Raw genomic sequence first — 18,133 nt, 5'->3', positions numbered from 1 at the left:
TGAATACGACTCTGGTTCAGTGCAGTTATACAAACACTCACTTACACCAGAAGAGACACACAGCAAGACAACTTGAAGGCTGATGCAAGGTAGGTTTAATTTTTCACGTACAAAGAAAGCTGGGGGGCTGAAATTAGAATTTATTTAATGTCTAACTTACTCCCAAGATTCAGATCTGTCACGTCTCCCGCAGTATATCTTTCATCTCCCACTTCATGAACCTGCATGCCGAGTACAGTTGGTCAGCAGATCCAAGAGTCCCCAAGCCTGTACATGTGGCACCGAGGGTCACAGGATGGGAGAAATGCCGAGCACTGTGTAGCCCTGGAAAGGATCTGCCCTCTGCAGGCAACTTCACAGTAAAACATGCCTCGTTGTCCAGACTTGCCCGAGCAGCAGCCCAGTGTCCAGTAGATCTCAGCAAAAACATCAAGAGTCAACTTTCAGAATTTGAGAACATAATCATTTTTAGAGACCAGCAGATCTTTGAGACCACACCGTAGAATTCATACGCTCCTTTACTACCATTTTGCTCCTAAAGAAGCAAATCTATAGATTTGCTATTTCTATGGGGTCACAAAAAACATAAAAGGTTATTACACAGTTCTGACACATTTCAGATGATAACTTTATACAAGCAACAGATGTGATTTAATAGAAGCCAACTGCCTGTTTTTCCACACAGGAATCAGAGGTTTGGAAAATATCTTCATAGAAAGAGGAGGCGGAGGTGGGGAAGCCAACAAATCTTCTGTTATGTGACTGCTGTAAAATACACTATCATTGAAATACATTTAACTAGTCGTTTTCCGTTTTGGGAATTCACAGTGACTGAGTTCCAGTTCATTACTTTGAGGGCTATGGTGCTATTGTCAAGGCCTCAAAACCAGTAAAATGGCCTAACCCCCAGGTTAGAGAGGCTACAATAGCAGAAAGGCAATTATACTGTAGGAAAAACGTTGTCCACTAATCAGCTAGCAATCAATTACTAAGAAGAGAAGATAACCCTATCCCCACTCAAGCTCTTCAGTATTAATAGTTCCATCATGTAATTACTTTAGGCATGGGCAGGTGCATGAAAGGACAGACTCTATAGTACACTGCATCTAAGATTAATGAGTTCTGTCAATTTGCCCAGCAGACATCTGATTCTTCAGCTTTATGTAGCCACTAGTTTTACACATGCCTCAGGGCTTTTTTGCTGAAAAAAATCAACTACTAATTTAAATACATCCCAAAACCTTACACGTTAAAAAAATCTCTAATTATGCAAGACTGCACCAAAAAGATTTCTAATATGAATAGTAATACGGCATGTTTTCCTATTTCAGTTATTCTTTATTTTAGTCGGGGTAACGAGTGAAGCACAAGATGCTACAGGCATATAATACCTCCTAGAAAAACTGACAGCACACAATCCTGCAGTCACAACATCCTGAATTTCACTCACACAATCAATCCCAATAAGTAAAAGAAAAAGGAAAAAAAAAAAAAAAAAGAAATGTTTCAGTAAATAAGTCATTGCTCAGAAACCAAGACAAAGCAAATACAGAAGCACTTTGCTGCAAAGTTAGCAAACATGCTGAACGAGCACAGCTGCCAAAAGCAGAATCATTCTCTGTGACAAGCTACAGCCTACAGAGTTAAGTCAGGGATACGTAGGCCTACGCGTAAAGAAAGAAAGGGCTTAAAATAGTTTCTATCTGGAAAGTGGTTTCTTTTACCTTAAAGTTACATCTACTGTAATCAGCAGCAAAAGCCAGTTTTTTAAAAGAGGGAGTTATTGAATGAAATGTGACCGATTTTTAGAAACATCTTCCCCATTTGGAAGGTGCACCAACAACTCCCATCTCCAGAAAAAATATGATCTATTCAGGATTTTAAGGGACCTTCACTCTTACTAAAACCTTGTTTCAAGAAGGTGTTTAAGCACTTCATTAAATCCTTCAAAGATAATCTGAGATATTTAAAGTCATTTCGCTACTTAAACACGCAGACGGTCTCTCAGATATCCTCAGGCATCCCTGAAAGTTCAGGCTCTTAAACACCTTTGAAAATCTGGCTCAAAGTACTTGGCTGTACCTATACATAGCCCGCATGAAATAGCACACTGATCTCCATTTGTATTTCTAAGTGCAATCCTTCAATAACAACAACAAAATTTAAAAAGAGGTTGGACTCCAAATCAGAAATTCCAAGTACTACAGCCAAGGAGGTTACCACTCATCAGCCAGATTTCATTGACTGATCATATGCAAGGTCCAAGTCCCTCAATGGCAAAAACGTAAACTACTAAAAGCCACAGGAAACACGATGAAGGTAATAGGCTTTTTTTGCTCCTACTGACTATGGCTGAATTTGATCCTAAAACACCAGTGCAGCTTCTGAAGCATCAAAGTATCAAACTCACTGGCCTGGAAACAATGATTTTTATTTTTTTTTTTAATCTTTTAAAGTATGTCTTACAAAAATTTAAGCCCCTAGATATGGGCCTAAGCCAAAAACACAAAAAAATTGTTCTCAAAGCTTTTCTGTGACAGGTACAAGAACTGACCTATTTATTTCTCACCAAAGTCAATGTCATTCCATCTGTTCCTTTTCTGTCACTTCTTTTTGATTATGGAAAACAGCTAACAGTATCTATTTTTTTACCTTCCATTTAATGTCACAACTGACCACCCATGAAATCTTTCTCAAGACCACATTTATTGGATATTAGATTCTGCTAATTAATTCTCTGGATTAATTTCTTCTGAAGTAATGTTATCAATTGTTTCCAGTAAAGAAAAAACAGGCCAGCAGTAACTTGATTTTCACATAAATGGATTAAACCTACACAAACGCAGTGGCTGAAGATATCATTGATCCATGTTCATTGGCTGCTGCTGCTGTTTGAATTGTTATTTGATATGGTAAAGGACAACAGAGTGGAAAACGGTGTTGATGCGAAGCAACTGTTTCTAAGAAGATACCAGCAACTCTCTCACAATACATAACTTACAAAATGTATTCTATGCATTGAAAAGCACTAATGCCTAAAATTATAACTATTTCTGAAACTCATAGTTTATGGTTTGATCCTGAAAGGTGCTCAAGTTCACAGAAGACATTTGAATTGAAGCCACTCAGTATGCAATAAAAATGTGTGGGAATTACCAGGAGGAGGAACTATTCTACAAATTGAAAAGAGGCAAAAAATATCAGGTGTCCTTGAAACTATGAACTGGATATTATCAGTTAATGATTTAACATAGAAATGCAAAGACTGCTGTACTAGTCAGCATTAAATATGTTAAACAGAGACCTTCAAAGACATAATGAAGACTTAGGAATACCTCTCTTTCTGAAAGCTACTGGGAAATTGTCACTAAACTTTTTATTTTTTCTATATCTGAAAATATCCTCTCTTCAATTTATTGTAATGATACTCTTCGAAATACTGGTTTGGCATGTTGTATTCATTATGCACTGCATGTTGTATGGTGACATAAGACCCAGATCTCCACTTTTGAACATATTCTTCCTTGATGCTGTTCAGTTTTGACCACAAAACAAAGTTGAATATTTTAAGGGTTGCTTCAATTCATGTCAGCTGACAAGAGGTTCAAAGGGTATCAGAAAGGCTAATCCTTTCAACTTCCAATGTCGGAAATGGACTGGGCAGGAAGAAGAACTGACCTTTCTATTTAGATTCTGCTCTGGTGCTCTCTCTTTACTAGCATGACACATCACTGACAGAGTAGGCACTTTTTAGCATGAAGGTACAGGAAATTAAAGTTCAAGAAAAGAAAGAATGAACAGTGAAAGGAAAATAAATCTCCAAAAGTTATTGAAGATACTACTGAACCCAGACAAACAGGATTTCATCTCATTGAATTTTATGTTTGATAGCAGGGATTCCTAAATTTACTTCAGTCAGCTACTATCACGAGCAGCACTACATAAGGATCAAATAAACTGCTACCACTTCTCTCATCATACCTCAAAACCTTCTGCTGCGTAACCTCACTCCCTCTAACACAGGATACCAACATATGCTGTTAGCTAACTGCACAGATTAAGGTCTCAGACACAACCACTACCTAAGCTTTCCTTACCAGTCCTGACCACACAACTTCATTCCAGTTATATAGGTCTCATTTCTTGGCAGGTTACTGCAGGTATTGTGAATACACCAGCACATGCATAGCACATAAGCAGCTGGGCTACAGCTTTCTATGTCAACAAAGTGTTGTACAGCTGTACGACTGGGAGGCAGTTCCCACATCACCTGTACTACACACTCTACAATGTGGTTAAGTATTTCTACAGATCTACCTTGGACACTCAGAGAAAAAAATCTCATTTATTTTGCACGCCTCATTCCCACTGGCTTCTAGAGACAAACTGGATTCATTACACAGCATTTCTGTCACATCAGAAAGCAACCCTTAACTCTGCTTTAAAGGATTCAGGTGGCCTTAGCTGGCCTGCCTCTGCAAAACTCTTGCATCTATCTTGAAAAATTTTGCTCCATCTTTGTGGATGGTTTTACCAACATATCTAACATCAAAATTCCTTGCCTCTGCATCTCGTACAGACTCTAGGCAATACGAAACAACCTTTCTTTGTTTTTTTCATTTACAATTGTAGTAGAAACACATTTTTCCACTGCAGAATCTTCTGAAGCTGCAGAGAATGGCAATTTTTATATTTTTTTAATTCAGTATAAATTCAGATAAATCCTTACTGTTGTATTGATAATCATGTACTATATAATATTTTCATACCCGTAATATTTATAGCCAGAGGGGTCTTCACAGACTGTATCTTTCATTCTTAGTAAATCATTAAGAAAACGTTATGATACAAAGAGGAATCTTCCTGGACATTGTGAGCATTCGCATTTCTTGTTTATTAAAACCGCTTAAGCTGCTTAAGTTGCCTGTGTTTATGAAAGGGTTATCACTGTAGGAAACTTGCAATATAAGTTAAAGTATGTCATGGTAATAACAAAAAAAAAGCCTGAAGAAGTTTCTAACTGTTTCAGTTCCTGCTCAGCAGAATATCACCAACTGGTTAATATGCTCTGTTCATTTGATTAATTAGCTTCATAAAATTAGTGCAAATTATCCTTTTATCTCTGCGGTATTAGCAGCTTTCTGTTTTGAACATGTACTCTGCCTGTAAAAATAGCGATGGCTTATTCAATAGTTCTGCTCCTCACATAAAAATTTTTATCTCCAGAATCATATCTATTAACTTTAGTGACCAAAATAAATAAATAACCACTAAAGTAATATTTTTACTCATGTTAGCATTGCAGAGACAGTAGCAAAAGGAAAGCAAGACGGATTCAACACATGCATTGTGAAGAATCAGTTTTGTAACACAAATGCAAAACCAAATTCAAATCATTCCTGTATTCTACTTACAAAAGATAAGGAGATTACCCAGCTACAACTGAAAGCAGTTAGACTTACTGAAACTTTTATTAGTGGTAATTATGCTTGTGCTAGAAAGAATCTGATGCTGAAATTTAGAGACCAGTTGAGTTTGCTGAAGAAGCAGTTCAGAAATTCATCTTTGACATGTCATCTCTGCAAATGTAATAGGGAATCAACGAGAGAAACAAACAAAAAATCTGATCCTATTTTAGCACTACATTTTTCACAGTACTATTGAAGAACGCAGCAAAGACTGAAACATTATGAAAAAAGAAACAATCTACTCTTGCTGTGCATACTTACTCACTTACCATGTTATCAGCCAACTTCCTTCATGCAAACAGCAGTAAGCTGAATTGTTGAAGCAGCATAGTGATGTTTTAGTCCATGCTTCTCCTGTTTGTCCCACTATGACCGAAATATTCACAGACCTATTTTACTGTGCTTCACTTTTCTCTTTAAAACTGCCAGCACTGCAACCTCCACAGAGTACAACTTGCCCTTAATGGTCATGCAGGACAAGAATGGAAAATCATTTCTGATCAGCTTTTTCTATCCTTTCATGGCCACCAAAAATCCCCAAACACCTTGTCTAACTTGTCAGGTGACAGAATAACCCAGACTTTCTTTTCATCATCCATTTTTACTCAATACAGCTGTATGTAAAATATGAAAGACGACAAATTTCACATTTTGAGGTGAGGTAGGGAGCTATCCTTTTTAAAAAACACTGTTATCTTCACTTGCACAACAGGGGAAAAGCAGTCAGAGTTTCTGATCCTTTCAGATCAGAAACAAAGGGATTTGAAGGATATTTCTTAAGACCGTATGTTACAATTTGATCCTAAAATTACCTTTTTTCATGAAGTTACCTATAGGGTGTACCAGACTTACCTTCTGTTAGCACGGAGCACTCACAATAGTGGAAACTGATCTACCTAATTCCTATCAAATATAACTAATTTCTAAGAAAATGCCTGTTTGCAGCAGGGCTGCTTTGACAGTTAGGATCAGATGTTAACATCACATGAACAGAGATCTGAACCAGAATATTTTCAGTAACACCTCTTCACTTTGGTGTACAGGTTTGCTGAATTCCAAATTCAGTGTGCATATTTCTTGTCTCATCAAACCTGAAAGAAGCAGATGTGAACCTGAGAGGTTTAGAACTACTTTGCCTGTGTTAATCATTTTGTTTTAAGTTTTAATGTGCCTACTTTTGTCAGACAAGCGTATTTTATAAACAAAATTACACATGGAATTGGAACTCTACCATAAATTTGCCATTTCATCATCATCATTACTATTATTATTTTTTTTTCTCTGTACCCTAGAAACTGAATGACCTCTATCTGGTAACCATATTGGACAAGTTTTCCTGATTGGATTTGCTGGTTTGTGGTGGTTTGTTTGGGTTTTTTTAATTACTAATCACTTCTTCCAGAAGTGCTCTTGAAAGGAACTATATACCACTGGAAGATCAAATTGATGTAAGTCTAAATAATAATCTGAGACAAAACGAGTAGGATAAGGACAAGAAAGGAGGGGGGAAGATCTTAAATATAAATCCTAAGCTTCCTCTACAAATCCAATTGTATCATAGGAAAACCTGAGTTGGAAAAGAGCTCAGGAGGTCTCTAACCCAAAGTCCAGCTCAAAGCAAGGCCACCTCTGAATCTGAAGTCAGATCAAGTTAAACAGGGCTTCATCTAACTTGGTGTTTAAAACTTCCATGGCTGGAGAGTGCACAGCCTTTCTCCATACTCTATTCTAATATCTGACTGTCCTCAAAAGAAAACAGTTTTCCCTTACATCCAGTCAGAACCTCTTTTTTTTATTTTTCAATTTATGCCTGTTGTCTCTCCTCCTCTCACCATGCACCACTGTGTCAACAGCCTGGCTCATCTTGCTAGCCGTCTGCTGAACCTGTCCCTGCTTATCAACGTCCTTCCTGTTTTAGGGGGCACAAAAACTGGACCTGGTATTCCTGATGTGGTCCTCGTGGCCTGTAGTGTTAAACACAGATCAATTCTAGTGATTCTCTGGAGTGACTCCCTCACCTCCACTGGCATGTCTCTTCTAGTCTCTAAAGTAGCTGAAAAACTCATAACAACAGCTCTTATTCACAGGTCTGCAGAAGAGGTGTTACAGACAGGTGCTCTGCCTGTAAAAATAAGCCTTTCAAAGGATGGCAGAGGGCTTTGTCACCATAAATACATCTTAAAGATACTTTTTGTTTGTTTGTTTTTGTCTCAATTCCTTGAGGAAAAGGAGCAGGCTCCACAAACACCCACTGCCGCTGCAGAAGGGCTTGCTCCTCCATACTGCCTTTTTTTGCAGTTACATGTTACATTATTACAGAACTGGGTTTTTTTCTTTCTTTTCCTTCTTCCCCAACACCTCCCTGCTTCCTTCAGTTACTGTAGATCATGATTTTATATTCAAAGAAAACTCTTAACACTAATCACTCAGAGAGATTTACCAAGGCACCCGGGGGGCTCAGATTCCCAAGTTCCATTGAATTTTAAAGGGAATTTGGTACCAAACTCCTTCAGGTTCTCTTAAGAAATGACATTCTTAAATTAATATTGTGCAACTGGAAGTATTTGCTCTGAGTATTAAAAAACCCTTTCCTGTTCTGCTAGTTTAATTTTCTAAACATTTCTTCTCACAGACTGACTCAATAGCCACATCAGGTTAAATCTAAGTGGAGTAAGAATAAGCTTCTCATTCAGTCACACCAGTACACTCCTGCTTGATTGGAATGGATATCGTACATAATATGTCCCTGCAGATGTTTTCTCCAGTGGGGCACATTGAATTTCATTTAAATGCCAAGGCTCAAAATCTAAAACAATGTGACTTTAACAAAAAATCTGATGAGGAATTTGATGAGAAAATGGCAAGAATTCCTGTGGCATTTGGGTAACAATTTCAAGCCTTCGTTTTAATAGAATAAACAGGATCATATTTCATTCAAATCTGGCAATGAGATGAGCTTTGGGTATTACATTGATATAAACCAATAAAGAATTTGCAAATTTGAAGCACTAATTAACAGACACAATATTAAATGAAAAAAGTTTGCTCGAGGGGCAAATATATTTTGAAGACTTTAAACTTTTATTAAAAGACAATTTTGAATAGCTTCTTCTGCATTTGACTATTTTGTTAGTTTCAAAGAGGGGAAGTCTTGTGTTTTTAAACTAGCATGTTTAATATTGTTGGAATATAAATGAATAAAATAACAGTTTCGCTTCTTCCTTTCTGAAATAATAACTCAATGTCATGTCACTTGAAAAGAAAAACAGCTCATAAGTTGAACCCACACAGCCAAGAGCTACGTAAGAGGATGTTAGTATTTCATTATCTACATTGAAGTCCAATGCTATTTCTTTTAAATTATATTTTGTAATATACAGTTACAGTGCTGAATCAAAAAGCGCTCATATTTAGAACATGACTGCACTATTGAAAGAGTACTAATAAAAATATATAAAAAACAAACAAACAAACAAAAAAAAAAAAACCTGGGGACTTTTGGTTTACCAGTCACATATGTACCATAGTAAGAGGATTTTCTCTACCTAATTGCAATGCTGCACATAGTAGCTTTCGTGATACTACAATATCTAAGACTTATGTATCTAAAGACTCATACTTCAGAAAATGGGAATGTCAGCTAGAATATTAAGGAATGAAATCTATGAGACTGACCTTCACATTGGATATTAGGGACTGTTTTTTGGAACAAGTGGTTATTTCATCCTAAGCATAATACCATCAAAATCTGCTGATGATAAAGTCACCTGCTCTGACAACTCAGCAGCTGTGCTGCACTTAAAAGTTATCACATATTTAATTCATTAGCAAACCCACTATCTTCTTGTTTTAAGAAATCAAGGATTTTTTTAGTTCTAAATGTAAGGTAACCTTTCCTCTTTTACACTCTATATGATTATTGTGTGCTTGTATCTAATCCTACAATGGCAGGTCCATGCTCCCTTGTACCTTATCTTAGGTGATGCATCCATTTCTTCTAACCACTTTCATTTTTCTCGTCTTAATACAGTTGACTGTGGTACCTTTCCCCCCCATTTTTATTTAAAGGAAAATTATGAGGTAAGTGTTTAGAAAGGTAATTGATCTGTAGTTCAGAGATAAAGGCCTGATCTTTCCTTCTGATACTGAATGCGCATCAAAGTCAAGTAGTTGAAGCACTTCACATGCACTGCTTAATGAAAACTTGTAGAAAATGGAATATAAAAAAAAGCCATTAGCCATAAAAATAAATGACAGGGAGTTCTGCAACCTATTCGATGAAGATTTGTGTATCACATGGATTCAAAATTTACACAATTTACACACAGACATGCAATATTGCATGAGTTTTATGAACACCTGATTCACAAAATCCCACATGTAGGCTGTGTAATCTGTATGCCTGTAACTCTGCACCTGAAAAATGCCCAGAATAATTTGGGGCAGGATCCAAAATGAGGAAGCCTTTACATTTTTACACAGCAGACATAGATAGAAAGCCCACACAAAAACAAACGCAAAGTTTGGAGGCAGAATGAAATCTCTTTCTTCCTCTCTACGCTAATGCATATCTCAGAACTACAGGACATACCCCCACACTAGGCTGGTAGTCGATGTGTGAGAATTTACAATCTGGGCATCCATGCTTCCTCATGCTTCTATTCCAGCTTTATAGATAGACTGTTCAAAAAACAAAGGCGAACCATCTGTGGTATACAAAAGGCATAAAGGCACTAACTGTGAATAGGAATACACATCCTCCATGACAGAAGTCAGAGCAGAAGCCTGGGTCAATACAGATACAGTCTGGATGGGAGAAGTAAAAGAGGGTCTCTGTCCAATGTGTCATACTGAGTGTGATCACACATGCTACAAAACATGTGGAGAGCAGGACAGTGCTCTCCCTCTTCCTAAAACCATGCCCACATAAGCCCACCCCAACAAAATCAGTGGTATTCCACTGTTAACATACATTATTTATTTTCTTAGAAAGAATGTGACATAAACAAATGCTTCAGAAGCAGAGTGAAACATAAAGGCTGTTGGGCTTGCCTCCTGTGCAGCTCTTCCACAATAACAATGAACTATCAGAGAAATTACCTAATCACAAACCGAGGGAAGAAGTTTTAGGTATAGAGAGCAATTACAATATGGACAAGTAAACAAATGGATGCAGTAAGCTAGAGTGGGATATTGCAGCACTACAGCTTCTTTGTGCTAATTCACCCATTGTTGCCACATTACTGAGGAGTACATTATCTTACATGTACTGTGAGTTAAGAGAAATCAAGCCTACAGTTTCCACTGTGGTGCTGGTTTTGCTTTACAGAGACAGTTACTTATTTGCCCATCCATCTCATTACAGAATTAAATAACAGATCACTTCTGTATGAAAAGAAAATTCTGTATTAAAAGCTATCTACTTCATATCCTTCTATAGTCCCCACTCCAATTTTCCAAGGAAATTTATCATAGCTTGGATATTTAAGATCTATGAGTGGAAGTATATATGAATAAACACATTTGCACCTGTAGCTGCCACATTGTAAGACACTTCTGAGTAACTAATGGACGGATCTAAGTACACTTACTGAATCTACAATGCAATACTGCATCACTTAAAATACTACACGAATGAGTGAAGTAACATGAACTGGAAGAAACAATTCAGCCTGCACACTGAGGGGCTCTAAAGGCCACAGGAGTAGATGGAATACAGCTAGCGGCACTGTGACCATGAAGGCCAGTAAGATGTTCTGCTATGCTGAGGAAGGAAGAGGGAACAATAGTTAAAATACTAGCTCATTATCCAGATCATCCCTTTATTACCCAAGGAAACAGTAAACTGAGATAGCTCAGATAAAGCAAAATCACAGACATTAGAAATGGAAAATGAAGTTTTAATGAGTATGAGAAAAGCTAGCAACACTGAGGTACAGAGATCCCAAATCAAACCAAGCAAAACTACACAATGCAGAACTGTGTAAACTCAGCTATAGTGTATCCAGGCACCAGTGCAAGCAGAGCATTCATGGTTAAAGTAAAAACTTTAATAATACAGCTGGAGGACTTAATTCTAGAATATAACACTGATCACAAAGCTGAATCCTTTCATGGTTAAAGTAAAAACTTTAATAATACAGCTGGAGGACTTAATTCTAGAATATAACACTGATCACAAAGCTGAATCCTTAATAATGACTGCAACTTTTAAAATCCCACTTCATTAACAAAAAACAAAAAAAGGAACTCCAGCACAGCAGAGCAAAAACGTGTATTTTTGAAGCAATTTCCAACAAATATATCTGTAAATATTAGGTCTTTCCAAATTATAGATGCAATAAATAAGAGTGGATGACACTTCCTCTACACTACATCCACATTTTTATACTAAGTACTCCTAGGTACCCTTCCACATAATACACAGCCTGAACTATACCAGCAAAAAATTAAAAAGGCAGAAGTTTTAAAACCACAAAACAATATTTTACAGGTAAATAAATAAACACTTAATGGAACTTACTGCTGCCTGTAATCAGCAAGGCTGAGAGTCTGCCAAGCCTAAAAAACCAAATGCAATATTTATGCAGAGAAGGATAACTTCCACAACTACGATAAGGTCTAGATCCTGCAAAGACACACCTACTTTGCAATGTCAATAAGAATGTGAACATTTTATGAGGGTACAGAAGTGTCTGCAAGATTCAGGTCTCAGATAAGATAAGATGTACCAATACTGTCAATTCTCATGCACTTTTCTGGATTAAGGGAGGGCTGTTACCTAAACAAAGTTCTACAAGTTCACGCTTTTCACTTTGATTACAATACCTTTAGCCTGTTCTAAAAACAGCCCAACCATCAAACAGATGAGCCATAAGTATACCATAAAGGGCCATGAAGCCTCAATCTCAGCAATTCTCCAGAGACATGTCTTGGCTGAACAAAACACACCGCTTTAAATCTGGCAGAATTTACTGAAAGCTACTTAAACCAGCACTGCTGAAATCGACCAGTCAGCCCAAGAAGCAGCTGTATTTGTCAGCTAGTCACTCTTCTCTGCTTTACATCCAAGCTAATAAAAGTATCTAAATGCTTATATTAGAAGTGTTTAGTATTTCTGAACATGATATCCTAAATTGGAACAGTCCCAAGAAAGCCACAGAGAAAAGGACAAATGTCATCGTGTATTTTTGCAAACACTTCAGGCTGCTGAAACATTTATGATTCTTGAGTAGCTATTGGAATCTGGCAAAACAAGGGTGCTATGCATAATTCTCCTTTAAACACACAGCTTCAGCAAAACACTATTCTAATTTACTCCCCCAAAGCAGCTTACTTTGAACAGGAAGGTTTTGCTGTAAAAGAATAATTTATCACATAGTAATTCATACTTTCTTAAAATTCTTCATTTCTGAGATGCTGGCAGAGAGTTTTAAGAAATACATCTAAGAAAGCAATTCAGTTGCATGGCAGATGACCATCTTCAATAGCAGTTAGGTTCTTTTCAATAGTTATTGCAATAAGAAAAGCACACTACTGGAATCATCTCATTCTAAACAGCACAAGCATGCACAGCTTCCCACATGCAGGCAGCAGGATTTGCACAAGGAGACAAAAGAATAGGCAAGTGTTCAATGAATTTTGGAGATTAAGAAAATTGTGCTTATTTTAAATATTCAAAAGCAGCAGATGAGAACCAGGTCAAGCTATTCAATCACAGTTCAGCTTAATTTTCAAAAGCTTTCAGTATTAATTTAACTCTGCTTTCACTGAAGCCAGTGGGAACTGCTAACAGGTTTCAGTGTGAGAGTCTGACAAGCCTCAAGCAATTTTAGAAATCTGATCTTCAAAGTCTGCCACCTTGGTCATTGCTCAATATATTATATTCGAGTACACATGTACACAGTGTTTCTTGCCTTCTCTTCTTTTCTCCCAAAACACACATATGAATGCACTCACAAACACAGCAACTGAAATGAAATGAAAATTTGAAGTACTCTGTGATTTCCATCTGTATGAATTTCTCCCATTCAGGAAAAACAGGGAGAAGAAAAAAGAAAAAAAATCTGAAGAAAAGTACACCAGCCTATTTCAACCACTTGGTAGTCCAGCAAACCTTGTAATTATGGATCTCAGAAAGCACATCTTTTAAGTACTACTTACATATCTGTCCCGTAACATTGTTCATAGTTCCACAACCTGGAACATAGCCTTTCAATAACCCAAAAGAATATGCCTGGTTTTAAAACAGGTATGGTTTTGATTAAGCTTCCAGGAAAGGTAACCGGTTATATTTATGGATTCCAGCACTGCTCCTGGGGTAAGACAGAATGTTTAGAATGAAGTCCCTATCATGACTGCCCACTGACTTGTCTTAAGAGAATAAAAAAAAATCTATTCTCTTCCATGCTGGGATCTGAATTCAAAAAGACATAAATAAAATTCTACATAAGTGTATCACAAGGGTTTCTGAGAAAAAAATGCTGTGTGTAACAATCAGGCACTTCTACGAAAAAACCAAAATGGCCATCTCCACAGGACGTTGTTGCTACAGAATGAAGCCATTGACCTACTACAATCCCTCACAGAAAAAGTGGCTTAAAAAAATCCCATACGTCTCAGACAATCAGTATCTACTGTCCATTCAAGGCAAGTCTTTCACCCTCTCAGCTCTTTCAAAACTCCTAATACTTAAGAGATATGTAGAGTTCTGCTTGCCACCCCACCCCCCCACCCCCCAGACTGTTTTGCTGTGGTCCGCACCTCAGAATACAAGTTTCTGAGAATAGGTGCCCTCTCTGTTCCTTTCCTGTACTGTGTCATACTTGGGCAGTCTTTATCTCTCTGTCCCTTTCCCTATAACCCGCTGAGAACAGCACCACTCAGAAGTGCTGCTCTCACCACTGAGACCCATGCCAGACCACCAGACTCCCCTACAGCATATGCGCTGGCTTTCCATACATCCATGTCTTCCCCAGTTTTGAAGTTAATCATTCACATGTAACTGCAAAGCCAGAAAACATGGAGGTTTTGCCAAGATTTCCATATACAGTTCTTTCTGGGAAATCAGAAGGAACTCACATATATATACATATATATAGATATACATCATGCATGTGCATGTATGTGTGTCCATACCCATTTCCATTTCCTGAACCTTTTTCTGGGCTCAGGTCTCATGGGTCAGTTCTCTCCAAGATACATACTTTTGAGAAGCCAACAGTTTTTCTCTAACAGTTCACACTCATTTTTTGAAATGTGTTTTTCCCTTTTCCCTTCCAAATCAGTTGCTTGCCTATGGCAGGCTGCACAATGAATTTCCTTCCTCATACCTTTCCAGTTAAAGTCATTCATTCCCTCACTAAAGCATCCTTTAAAATGGTTTCTATCATTTTCTTTTTTATAACCCCCAGCCATCTTTCCGCTGGTGTCCTTTCAAGGGCTTCAAACAGTCTCCACCACATAAATGGAAAACCAATCAGGATTCATTTATTTACATAGATTATGCAAGTAATTTTTCAGTAATAACTTTGCAGTGATACTTTACTGTTCACAGTTTCTTTTGGTTACCTTTACTTTGCATAGAAAACAGTTCAATGAAACTCAGCCCTGCAACTATGTGTGTGCATCCGGGTGCTGCCAGATGCCACTGTCAGACTACAGCCTTCTAAGCAAAACCTGGAGTAAATGTAAGCAGTTTTCAACTTTCTCCAGGACCATCATTTATGTGACAGAACCTTTTATGTTAACTCCTGGACATTTCAAGCAAGCATTTAGCATTGATTTTGCTTACACAGGCAATATCCTGTTAAAGCCAGCAAAAGGAAGAGAATCAAAAGACCCTCTCTACACAGACTATGCTTTGATTAATCCTGGGTAGTTCTTCAGAGGTTAGAAAATCAGCCAAACATGTGACTTTGAAATTAGAATTGTACAACAAGATTAAAAAAAGAGGCATGCTATGCTAATAAGAGAAAAGAGAAGATGTTATCAAAAATACAGTGGGATTTTTTAAGGTCTAAAACATCAGTCTCATTTAGGATTTCAGAGGTCAATATACCAGAGTATGGGGGATAAATTCAATTTTTTGCTAAGATCAGTTGGAGCTTAAAAGGCTACACAGACTTTTTTGACACTGGATATCATATTTGAGGTAGGTAAATTACTCATCATACTATGGCTAAGTAAACTGAGGCACAGAAGTTCATGTTCTTGGCTGAAATAAAATAGTATTAAGCAAAAACTACTTTAAAAAGCAAAAAGCATTTAGAAATTACTGTTGATGAAAATCAAGTACCCAATTATAATCAAGTAGTAACAAGTTAAGAAGTCACATGAGAGTAAAATTGAGAAACACACTGAAATTTGCAGGCTTGTTTTCTGGATGCAATATATATGGGCTTGGAGTGCTTTCCAAATGATAAATTGTCATGATAGCATTATCTATAATCAGGAAATACACCTTACAGTATATTGTTTGCCCAGTCCAGTCTTCCTATCCTACGGAATTAGGATACACCACCATGTATTCTAATTTGTCATTCAATTTGAGATGTCATATCACCATGCTTTTTGTGGCAGTGTGCTCCCCCCACCCCACCCTGACCTTTATTTCCCATAACCCTGCCCAAGTGATAACCACCAGTGGCAATTGCAACGGACGTGTCTGGTTGTGCTGTATGCAACCAGCTCAGAGTGGATTCGGGTAGAGGGATAACAACACAATAGCCAAGAGCTAATTTGAGCAACGCACCCACCTAACCACAGTGCTGGTCAATGTCCAACTCAAGCCAAATTTGGAAGAAACTAACATCTGAAGTCAGTAAGCAAATATGACTATCAGACAGTCATCTTACTCCATAAATAGCAGACAGCCCAGGGCCCATTGAGCTCTCCTGCGTGGCAGTGGGTTGCATGACAGGATCTCTCTGTATGACCAGTAGGGATGTCTCCCAAGGTTATGCCTGCTGCAGAGATCCCTTACTCCTCAAGGTTGAGAGAATCCTTATCGCATCAGATACTCAGTAAGTGAATTGGAAATAAGTGCCCTGAAACTTTGAAATCTTTGCTAAGTGATATAAAGGATTGATTGTGCATATATAATCCTTTAGACATAAACCATTGACAAAGTCTGGGACTAAGTCTGGATCCAGCTGCACCTAAACTCCCCTCTGAGAAAGAGTTTAGGATGCAGTGGGGTCCTTTCTGAACCTCACGACTCAACAAGAGGATGTCTCTGACAGTTTTGTCTGACCCCGTCCTCTATGCAGTAAATACTCAAGGGTAACTTGCTCTCAAATCTTGTTAAACCACTGTCACATTTACCATGGAACTTTGTTAACTCACAGTCTTATATCAACATTGTTGCTTCTCTCTTGTGAGTGAAGCGCATGACTCCATCCGCAACACTTTTCCACCAGTTTAAGCAAAACATAATGAAATCTAGCAATTCTTGTTATACAATGTTTATTCTTCAAACACCAAATTTCACTATGGGCCCAATCCTGTAAGGTGTTGAGTGCCCTCAGGTGCCATTTGACATTCACTTTGGCTTAAAAACTCATAAAATTGATTACAGTATCACATTTGACTGATAAATGCCTCAGGACAAGTCATACATTTATTTAGGATAAGTAAGAGCAAAAGGAAAAAAGCAACACATAAGTGAAAATGGGCATAGTTTCCAACACACTGGGCACTAGCGCTCTCATTTCACTGCATTGATGGAAAATAGCCTAAGAAATAAAAAGGAAGACAGTAACAGCCTTTCAGTTGAAAGTTCCATACTATGTAGTCATTTATTTCCTTCTGAGATTGCTAGACTGACAACAAAATCTCTTAAGTTAGTAAATACTAAGGAAAAGAAAGAATGTCATTTTTTTCTTTGACAGTTGTATAATACCGAGGCATAAAGGGAACAGTGGACACTGATATTTTTCATGAGAAACTGTATGAACAGTGGAGAAGTCACATGCCTAAAAAGAAAACAACCTAGGTTATTCAGGAGTGGCAGAAAGGGTAGTTCTCCTGCTTCCAAGGCTGTCTGCACATACTACGAACAGGATTCATCCAACTACAATACGTCACTACATGTAAGAAAATTTAGCAGGAGTACTTCAGTAAACATGACATCAGCATTTTTTTCCTGTTTTGGTCCTGAATTTGTCATCACATCTACACACCAGAATAATTAACTAACAAAGAGTATTTACATTCCAATTAAATGAAATGGAAAAGAGGTCTCAGAAAGCTCATCCATTAAAAAAAAAACAGAGTAGAGGTTAATTAATTTCAAGGCTAAAAGGCAACATTAGATGATTTTATCTGACCTCTTACATAACACAAACCTTAAAATGTTACCTGGTTCTCCTTGTGCTAAGTGAAATGACAAAATACCGCTGCCTGATGGCACATCTGCTCCACCTTCCTCAGAACTGTGGAAAATGTGGAAAACAGAAAAACGTGTGTGACCAAAAAAGGGAAAATGAAAGGTTTTAATCTAAAACACTAGCATTTCCTCCTCCTCCTAAAGCAAAACACCATTTGTTTGGTACCAATAGTTATTTTGCAGCCAGCACTAACTAGACGACTTATTATTGTAGCCTGTCCAATTTCTCATCCAAAACTGCAGGTGGTATCCAACATATACTGAGAGCCCAAGGATA

The 18,133-nt window shown here is 37.6% G+C and overlaps 1 long non-coding RNA gene across 2 annotated transcripts in view; it reads right to left on the bottom strand.

Moving 5' to 3' along the window:
- Positions 1-17,908, bottom strand: part of LOC121095619 — a 149,324-nt gene extending 131,416 nt beyond the window's left edge. Inside the window, exon 1 of one of the 2 annotated variants that reach the window (XR_005830159.1) lies at positions 17,829-17,908. This is a non-coding gene — a long non-coding RNA (uncharacterized LOC121095619). The remainder of the gene's footprint in view (positions 1-17,828) is intronic. The other variant, XR_005830158.1, reaches the window with a different exon arrangement.
- Between the last annotated feature and the right edge of the window lie 225 nt (positions 17,909-18,133).

This window comes from Falco naumanni, chromosome 11 (genome assembly GCF_017639655.2).
Source record: "Falco naumanni isolate bFalNau1 chromosome 11, bFalNau1.pat, whole genome shotgun sequence".
In the NCBI taxonomy this organism is placed as follows: domain Eukaryota; kingdom Metazoa; phylum Chordata; class Aves; order Falconiformes; family Falconidae; genus Falco; species Falco naumanni.
The sequence above is the reverse complement of the archived record's forward strand: the minus strand, read 5'-3'. Positions and strand labels throughout refer to the sequence as shown.